At 44.9% G+C, this 10,000-nt stretch overlaps 1 protein-coding gene and 4 non-coding genes across 5 annotated transcripts in view; all 5 read right to left on the bottom strand.

Annotated features, from left to right (window-relative positions):
* The window catches only part of LOC105900842 (CUGBP Elav-like family member 5), a 99,919-nt gene that overhangs the window by 72,435 nt on the left and 17,484 nt on the right, over positions 1 to 10,000 (bottom strand). The window lies entirely within an intron of this gene.
* On the bottom strand, positions 498 to 630 carry LOC116219669. The gene has a single exon (XR_004163274.1). It is a non-coding gene; the product is annotated as a U8 small nucleolar RNA (small nucleolar RNA).
* On the bottom strand, positions 2,601 to 2,733 carry LOC116219673. The gene has a single exon (XR_004163278.1). It is a non-coding gene; the product is annotated as a U8 small nucleolar RNA (small nucleolar RNA).
* LOC116219671 lies at positions 3,463 to 3,595 on the bottom strand. The gene has a single exon (XR_004163276.1). It is a non-coding gene; the product is annotated as a U8 small nucleolar RNA (small nucleolar RNA).
* Positions 4,671 to 4,803, bottom strand: LOC116219672. The gene has a single exon (XR_004163277.1). It is a non-coding gene; the product is annotated as a U8 small nucleolar RNA (small nucleolar RNA).

Raw genomic sequence — 10,000 nt, 5'->3', positions numbered from 1 at the left:
AAAAACAATGACGCTAGGCTTTCTGGGCAGTGCTAAACAAGTGAATTAAGGCCTACCTCTCCGCTGCAGATCATGTGACATGAGAGATCCCTATCACTATGATGTGATACTTCAGACACTCTAACAACAATATCAACAAAGAGCTAAAGAAACTAGATAAACACGTAGACTTAAAAACAACAATATCAACAAAGAGCTAAAGAAACTAGATAAACACGTAGACTTAAAAACAACAGTATCAACAAAGAGCTAAAGAAACTAGATAAACACGTAGACTTAAAAACAACAATATCAACAAAGAGCTAAAGAAACTAGATAAACACACCGACTTTAAAACAAGAATAGAGACTTTGAAATTGTTTACTAAATAACCACTGAGCAGTTTACCAAAGGAATTGCAATTAACAACATGGCCGCTATCAATCTAACCAAAGAACTCCTAAAACAACCAACCAAGTAAAATTGAAGACTATTACCAAATGCTCAAAATCATTGTTTTCAGAATGGCTTCATGAAGGTGTTGCAGACCTTCTAGAAGTGGAGAGATTAATCAGCATCTCATCCATCTCCATTCATCATGTTCTGAAGCTCCCATAAAGAGCAACAGGTAAGGATGTACCTCACTGATGTGGAGAGGACAGGAGAGAGGAATCACTACAGGACTGGGAGACACACTGCTCAGTCACGGTGAGAGATGTTTTACTTGTATTGATACGGGTGCCTCGCATTATGAGAGTATATCATAACAGGCATTTGTTTGTGATTTGTTATTTATCTTAAAAGTGCTCTACATGTGTTCTGAAACACATTGTGAAATAAATTGTCCTTCCTCCTGATCTGCATTCACCTTTTCCACATCTACACTCACTCGTCCTTATATATATATATATATACACATATATACTCCTTATATATACACGTCTTCTCATACGTCCTCAACATGCTTCTCTTATGGTATTCGTATTCCTCAGATGCACGCCGGGGTCCTGTTTGTCTTTTTTGCGATATATTTTCCGATACTGTCTGGCAGATTAGGTTAATAATAATAATAATAATAATAATACATTTTATTTCACAGCGCCTTTCATGTCACTCAAGGACGCTTTACAATTTAAAACAGGAGCAAACAAATAACAAAACAATTAAAATTAAAAGTGCAAGTAAAAACAGCATGGCAACTACAGTGAGAATGCAATCCTGAAAAGGTGGGTTTTGAGAGAGGATTTGAACTGAGGGAGGGAGTCAATGTTTCGGATGTCAGGTGGGAGTGAGTTCCAGAGTTTGGGAACAGAGCGGCTGAAAGCTCTGCTCCCCATGGTGGTAAGCCGGGCAGAGGGGACAGTTAGGTGGATGGAAGAGGAGGATCTGAGGGAGCGGGTGGAGGTGGCAGTGTGAAGGAGGTCAGACAGGTAAGGAGGGGCAAGGTTGTGGATGGCTTTAAAAGTATGAAGAAGAATTTTAAAGTTGATACGGAAGTGAATTGGAAGCCAGTGGAGTTGCTGTAGGATGGGGGTGATGTGGTGGAAAGAGGGGGTGAGGGAGATGATACGGGCAGCTGAGTTCTGGACCAGTTGGAGCTTATGGAGGGATTTCTGGGGGAGACCAAAGAGGAGAGAATTACAGTAGTCGATACGGGAGGTGACAAGGCTATGTACAAGAATAGAGGTGGTGTGGGGGGTGAGGGAGGGACGGAGGCGATTTATGTTACGGAGATGGAAGTAGGCGGTGCGGGTGGTGATGGTGATATGAGATTTGAAGGAGAGTGAGCCGTCGACGATGACACCCAGACTCTTTACCTGGGGGGAGGGGGAAACTATGGAGCTGTCAATTGAGAGGGAAAAACTGTCAACTTTGAGTAGAGTGGATTTAGTACCGACTAAAAGGATTTCGGTTTTATCACTGTTAAGTTTGAGGAAGTTTGAAGGTTTGAAGGTTATCCCTTATATAGGTCCTTGGCAAAGGTCAAGCACAAACTTGAACATGTGTTTCAGAGACAGTGCTGGCAGCCGCAGAAACTGAACTTGCAGAAGTAACCAAACATCCCTGGCCAAGGCGTCGCTTCTCAGCATGTCACTCAGACTACAACTAGAACTCTGGTCTGATTGAGCGGTTCTAGCAACACAACAGGAGAACATCCTCAGCATGTCACTCAGACTACAACTAGAACACTGGTCTGCTTGAGCAGAAAAGCAACCTAATGAAACAGCACTTCCATTAATCTTCAAAACCACAAATTAACATTGAACATAAGAGATCATTGATTTAGTCATTAACATGATGCTGTTTTCAGAATGGCTTCATGAAGGTGTTGCAGACCTTCTAGAAGTGGAGAGATTAATCAGCATCTCATCCATCATGTTCTGAAGCTCCCTTAGGTCAAAGACATGCCACTCAGCTAATTAAGTGCAGCAGACAACCAAGCAGCTTAGAGCAAAGACATGCCACTCTGCATGACACTTCACATGGAGTGTTCCAGTAATATAGCTAGAGACAAAGTCCTAGAAACGCTGATGGCTGCAAAACAAATCTAAACAACGAGCACACACACCTCTTAACCAGTTATGCAAATAAAATAGAAAACTTTAAACATATTCTCAATCTTCAGAATGGCTTCATGAAGGAGTTGGAGACCCTCTAGAAGTGGAGAGATTAATCAGCATCTCATCCATCTCCATTCATCATGTTCTGAAGCTCCCATAAAGAGCAACAGGTAAGGATGTACCTCACTGATGTGGAGAGGACAGGAGAGAAGAATCACTACAGGACTGGGAGACACACTGCTCAGTCATGGTGGGAGACTAGCAAAGGGCTACATCTCCTTCTTGTAAAGACACGGGTCATTAACACCTGCCTCTCAAGACTGCAGGGTAATCATGTGTGCTTTCTGCCCCCAGAAAAGGCCTTTCCATGTGCTCTGGAAAACACCAGTGTGGACTATATTTGCAGGCCCCTCCCTCATCTGTACACGCCCCTATCATACATGTACACGCCTCTATCAGGCCTGGACACACCCCCTCAGGCATGGACACACCCCTAGCAGGCATGGACACACCCATCTCAGACCTAGATACGCCCCTCTCAGATATCTCAACAGTCTTCCAGTGGAAGTTGTTTCCTTGGTAACTGTTCACCAGATTTTATTGAACTTAAACGGCTGTATTTGTAAGACTAAAGAAAGTTGGCAAACCCATAGATCCAACACGCACAATATCTGCAGCAGACAACCAGGCAGCTTAGGTCAAAGACATGTCACTCAGCAAACTATGTGCAGCAGACAACCAGGCAGCTTAGGGCAAAGACATGCCACTCAGCATGATGCTTCACATGGAGTGTTCCAGTAATATAGCTGGAGACAAAGTCCTAGAAACACTGATGGCTGCAAAACAAATCTAAACAACGAGCACACACACCTCTTAACCAGTTATGCAAATGAAATACAAAACTTTTAACATAATCTCAATTTTCAGAATGGCTTCATGAAAGTGTTGCAGACCTTCTAGAAGTGGAGAGATTAATCAGCATCTCATCCATCTCCATTCATCATGTTCTGAAGCTCCCATAAAGAGCAACAGGTAAGGATGTACCTCACTGATGTGGAGAGGACAGGAGAGAGGAATCACTACAGGACTAGGAGACACACTGCTCAGTCACGGTGAGAGATGTTTTACTTGTATTGATACGGGTGCCTCGCATTATGAGAGTATATCATAACAGGCATTTGTTTGTGATTTGTTATTTATCTTAAAAGTGCTCTACATGTGTTCTGAAACACATTGTGAAATAAATTGTCCTTCCTCCTAATCTGCATTCACCTTTTCCACATCTACACTCACTCGTCCTTATATATATATATATATATACACATATATACTCCTTATATATACACGTCTTCTCATACGTCCTCAACATGCTTCTCTTATGGTATTCATATTCCTCAGATGCACGCCGGGGTCCTGCTTGTCTTTTTTGCGATATATTTTCCGATACTGTCTGGCAGACTAGGTTATCCCTTATATAGGTCCTTGGCAAAGGTCAAGCACAAACTTGAACATGTGTTTCAGAGACAGTGCTGGCAGCCTCAGAAACTGAACTTGCAGAAGTAACCAAACATCCCTGGCCAAGGCGTCGCTTCTCAGCGTGTAACTCAGACTACAACTAGAACTCTGGTCTGCTTGAGCGGTTCTAGCAACACAACAGGAGAACATCCTCAGCATGTCACTCAGACTACAACTAGAACACTGGTCTGCTTGAGCAGAAAAGCAACCTTATGAAACAGCACTTCCATTAATCTTCAAAACCACAAATTAACATTGAACATAAGAGATCATTGATTTAGTCATTAACATGATGCTGTTTTCAGAATGGCTTCATGAAGGTGTTGCAGACCTTCTAGAAGTGGAGAGATTAATCAGCATCTCATCCATCATGTTCTGAAGCTCCCTTAGGTCAAAGACATGCCACTCAGCTAATTAAGTGCAGCAGACAACCAAGCAGCTTAGAGCAAAGACATGCCACTCTGCATGACACTTCACATGGAGTGTTCCAGTAATATAGCTGGAGACAAAGTCCTAGAAACGCTGATGGCTGCAAAACAAATCTAAACAACGAGCACACACACCTCTTAACCAGTTATGCAAATAAAATAGAAAACTTTAAACATATTCTCAATCTTCAGAATGGCTTCATGAAGGAGTTGGAGACCTTCTAGAAGTAGAGAGATTAATCAGCATCTCATCCATCTCCATTCATCATGTTCTGAAGCTCCCATAAAGAGCAACAGGTAAGGATGTACCTCACTGATTAGAGAGGACAGGAGAGAAGAATCACTACAGGACTGGGAGACACACTGCTCAGTCATGGTGGGAGACTAGCAAAGGGCTACATCTCCTTCTTGTAAAGACACGGGTCATTAACACCTGCCTCTCAAGACTGCAGGGTGATCATGTGTGCTTTCTGCCCCCAGAAAAGGCCTTTCCATGTGCTCTGGAAAACACCAGTGTGGACTATGTGTGAAACACTGTTAATTCTCACCCCTAATTTACACCAGAAATGTTGCAGAAGTGACAGAGGCGTCACTTGCTAATATGCTAATATGTTACTCAATGTGGTCATCTTTAGCAATATGCTAATATGTTACTCAATGTGGTCATCTTTAGCGATATGCTAATATGTTACTCAATGTGGTCATCTTTAGCGATATGCTAATATGCTACTCAATGTGGTCATCTTTAGCAATATGCTAATATGCTACTCAATGTGGTCATCTTTAGCAGCTGCTTGCAACTCAATGTTCATGAGACAGTTCTAACAGTTCATAACAAGCAAGCTGGTCGGGGCCCACATGATAAAGTTGGACACGCTCACTGGGATCCATTACCCAGGCTGGGGAGGAGTGAGAGAGACCAGTGGGCACTCAGGAGGAGGGGGAGAGACCACTGGGTGCTCAGGAGGAGGGGGAGAGACCAGTGGGTACTCAGGAGGAGGGGGAGAGACCACTGGGCACTCAGGAGGAGGGGGAGAGACCACTGGGTGCTCAGGAGGAGGGGGAGAGACCACTGGGTACTCAGGATGAGGGGGGGGGAGACCAGTGGGTGCTCAGGAGGAGGGAGAGAGACCAGTGGGTCCTCAGGAGGGAGAGAGACCACTGAGAGAGAGCTCTTGTTCAGAGATCTCTGGTCAAACAGCTAAGAGAGAACAAGAGCAAAGCAGATGGAAATAACCTAAGTTGAGCCAAGGAAATGCCAATACACACAGACACAAACACACACAGACACACACAGACACACACACACACAGACACACACACACACAAACACACACACACACACAGACACAGACACACACACACACACACTCAGACACAGACACACACAGACACACACACACACACACACACACAAACAAACACACACACAACCTTTGTTCATCTCTTTTTCGCTCTCAAAATACTCTACAGCACAACTGCATGCGCACACACACAAAAACAAAAATATACTAAGAAACACACCTCGCTCCCAGCTAAATAATGAACGGCAAACTGCTACAAATTACTAATGATCATACATACATACATACAGAATCAAAAAAGTACTTTCTCTCGCTCTCTCTCTCTCACACACACACACACACACACACACACACACACACACACACACACACATACACACCAGTCGCCTTCTAAACACGGCCTAGTGACTCAGGACCCATAAATACACACACACACACACACACACACACACACACACACACACACACACACACACACACACACAGAGATTGAATAGGCTGTGTGTTTGAGCAGTGGGCTAGAAGCCTCTCTAGAATGATGCCTCTTACATAACAGCAGAGATAGACAGAGAGAGGATGAGAGAAGGGAAGGAGAAACTAAGACAGAGACAGAGAGAGGGGGATGAGGGAGTGAGGGAGGGAAGGAGTGTAAGAACACGAAAGAGAGGCAGAGAGAGGGGGATGAGTGAGGGAAGGAGAGTAAGAAAGAGTAAGAGAGCGAGAGAGAAGGGAGGGAGCAAGGGAGATGGAGAGGGAGGGGCAGAAACGAGGAACAGGCAGCCAAAGAGTATATGAGGAAATAAGACACAGGAAAGATGACAGAGAGAGAGAGAGAGGAAGAGATGGGTGGAGAGGGAGAGAGAGAGAGAGGGAGAGAGAGGAGGAGAGGGAGAGAGAGAGGGAGAGAGAGAGGAGGAGAGGATGTGTGGAGAGGACATAGAGGAAGGAGTAGTGATATAGAGGGAGCGTTTGTGTGTGTGATGGAGTGATAGTGAAAGGGAGAGAGAGGGAGAGAGAGAGAGAGAAAGAGTGGAGGAGAGAGAGAGAAAGAGTGGAGGGGAGAAAAAGTGGAGGAGAGAGAGAGAAAGAGTGGAGGGGAGAGAGAGAGGAGAGAGTGAGAGAGAGAGAAAAAAAGGGAGAAAAGCGAGGGATAAAGAAAAAAGGTTGTGTGTTGCTGCCACAGAATGACCTACAGTGTGGAGCTGCTCTCAGCCATCACAAGGAATAATGATCCAGCCTTGCTCTCATTCTAGGTCACCACACACACACACACACACACACACACGCACGCACACACACACGCACGCACGCCACACGCACGCACGCACGCACGCACGCACGCACGCACACACACACACACACACACACACACACACACACACACACACACACGCACACACACACACACACGCACAGATTCTCTCTCTTCCCCCTCTCCATCTCCTTCTCTCACTCTCACTCTATCTCCCTCTCTAGCTCTCTCTAACTCACTCTCTCTTCCCCCTCTCCATCATCCTCTCTTTCTTTCTCTAACTCTACCCCCCCCGCCCCAATCTCTAACTCTCTCCTCCCCTCTCTCCCTCTCCTCTTCTCTCTCCCCCTCTCTCCCTCTCCTCCCCTCTCCTCCCCTCTCTCCCTCTCCTCCCCCATCTCTTTCTCTAACTCTACCCCCCCCCGCCCCAATCTCTAACTCTCTCCTCCCCTCTCTCCCTCTCCTCTTCTCTCTCCCCCTCTCTCCCTCTCCTCCCCTCTCCTCCCCTCTCTCCCTCTCCTCCCCCATCTCTTTCTATATATATGATGTAGAGTCGAAGACTGGAAGGGGGCAGAGGAGGAGAAGGGGGAGAGCGGATGGTTTTGCCCCAGCCAGGGCGCACATCCATCAGGCAGGGATCAGTGCTCCCCCCCCCCCCCCCTCTGCTACGGAGCTCCAGGCGGTGGATGGCAGCTGGAGGACTGATTTCTGCTGACAAATACGTGGCACTGGCCTGGGTGCCTGGCCTGCCACACACACACACACACACACACACACACACACAAATATGCAAACACACATACACATACACACACACACATACACATACACATACACAAAAATACTCACACACACGCACACACTCACACACTTAAACATACACACACACACATATACACAGACACGCACACACATACACACACCTACACACACACACACACAAAGACACACATAGAGGTGTGATTCACCCACACAATAACAAGGAGTGGAGAGGAGGATGGGAGTGGGGTGGGCAGGAGAGAAGAGGAGAGGAGGAGAAAATAGAAGGAAAAACCAGGGAGAGATAGAGAAAGGAGAGGACAGAAGGAGAGAGGGGACCGAAGAAAGGCATAAAAGCAGAGGAAAAACACAAATTAAAAAGAAAGAGAGGAAAGGAGGAGAGAGGGAACTGGGGTGAAGGAGGAGGAGATGATAGGAGAGGATGAGAGAAGAGGAGAGGGATGAGATGAGAGGAGATAATAGGAGAAGAGAGGAGAGGAGAGGGTGATGCGAAAATAAGGCTTTATTAATGTCATAATTTGTAAAAAAAAAAAAACTACCATTAAAATGTTCCATTATGAGTCTAGCCTGACAAAGTATAGCTGAAGAGAGTTAGTGATTAGAAATGTAGACGTGATAGATTCTGACCTTAGGTAACATGTTCTGTTTATAGATTCTGACCTTAGCTAACCTGTTCTGTTTATAGATTCTGACCTTAGCTAATCTGTTCTGTTTATATTCTGACCTTAGCTAACCTGTTCTGTTTATAGATTCTGACCTTAGCTAACCTGTTCTGTTTATAGATTCTGACCTTAGCTAATCTGTTCTGTTTATATTCTGACCTTAGCTAATCTGTTCTGTTTATATTCTGACCTTAGCTAACCTGTTCTCTGTTTTGGGTCATCATGACTTTTGCTAAGTTCAGATGAAACCATGGCCATTTGCTGTGTGACTAATATGCCTATTTCCTGATGTATTACGTTGTGACTAATACGCCTATTTCTTGATGTATTAAGTTGTGACTAATATATCTCGTGATGTATTAAGTTGATACAATTATTCGTGCTGATGTGATTATTCCTAGTGAATGTCTGCTAGACCCCTGTATGAATGTGTTTCAGTATGTTATAGCTGTTCTTCATCTACCATAGTAATGTTAAAGCTGTTATTCATCTACCATAGTAATGTTATAGCTGTTATTAATATACCATAGTAATGTTAAATCTATGTTATTAATATACCATAGTAATGTTAAAGCTATGTTATTCATCTACCATAGTAACAGGTACAACTCAAGAGACGCACTGTCAGTCCTCCCATGCAACGTCAGGAAACAAAGTTCAGGTTTCATGTTGATATTTGGGAAATGATTTGTTTTATGTTTGTGTGTCATCCTGATTGGTGGAACAAGAGATCATGCCATAGTGATGTAATGTTCAGACTAAGCCCTACAAACGATACAAGAGTCTCTTAGTTTGATAGCGTCTTTTGCTTCTCTGCTCTTCTCCTCCCGAGCTCCTAGTATTGCTCTTTGGCTCTGAGGTACCTCACCTCTGCTATAAAGAAGATGTCTTTTACTCTTCCATTCCTAGTGTTCTGTTTTGTCTGTAAAGCTAACTAGTTGATCTGGAAATTGCAATAAATAAAAATCTATTTTTGATACTAAACCGTTGGATTGGAGATCATCTGGTAATCTCAACACATCAAAGGACGGGAGAAGAGGGGGAAAGAGAGGAGAAGGACTAGAAAAAGGCATAGAGAGGGTAGGAGAGAACAGAATAACAAAGGAGAGGAAAGAAGGAGGGATTTACACACCTCTTTTGAGAGGAGAAGAGAGGAGGGAAGAATGTGGAGAGGAGTCGAAGAGGTGGTATCAGAAAGAGGAGAGGATTCACTCCCACCATAACAGGATAAGAGAGGAGAGAGTAGAGAGGTGGAGAGAGGTGGAGAGGGGAGAGGGGAGAGAGGTGGAGAGAGGTGGAGAGAGGAGAGAGGAGGAGGGGAGATGGGAGAGAGGAGAGAGGAGAGAGAAGAGAGGGGAGATGGGAGAGAGGAGAGAGGAGAGAGGGGAGATGGGAGAGAGGAGAGAGGAGAGAGGGGAGATGGGAGAGAGGAGAGAGGTGGAGAGAGGAGAGGGGAGAGAGGTGGAGAGAGGAGAGGGGAGAGAGGTGGAGAGAGGAGAGGGGAGAGAGGTGGAGAGAG

This window comes from Clupea harengus, chromosome 25 (assembly GCF_900700415.2).
Source record: "Clupea harengus chromosome 25, Ch_v2.0.2, whole genome shotgun sequence".
NCBI lineage: Eukaryota > Metazoa > Chordata > Actinopteri > Clupeiformes > Clupeidae > Clupea > Clupea harengus.
This window is presented reverse-complemented; position numbering and strand designations above follow the sequence as displayed.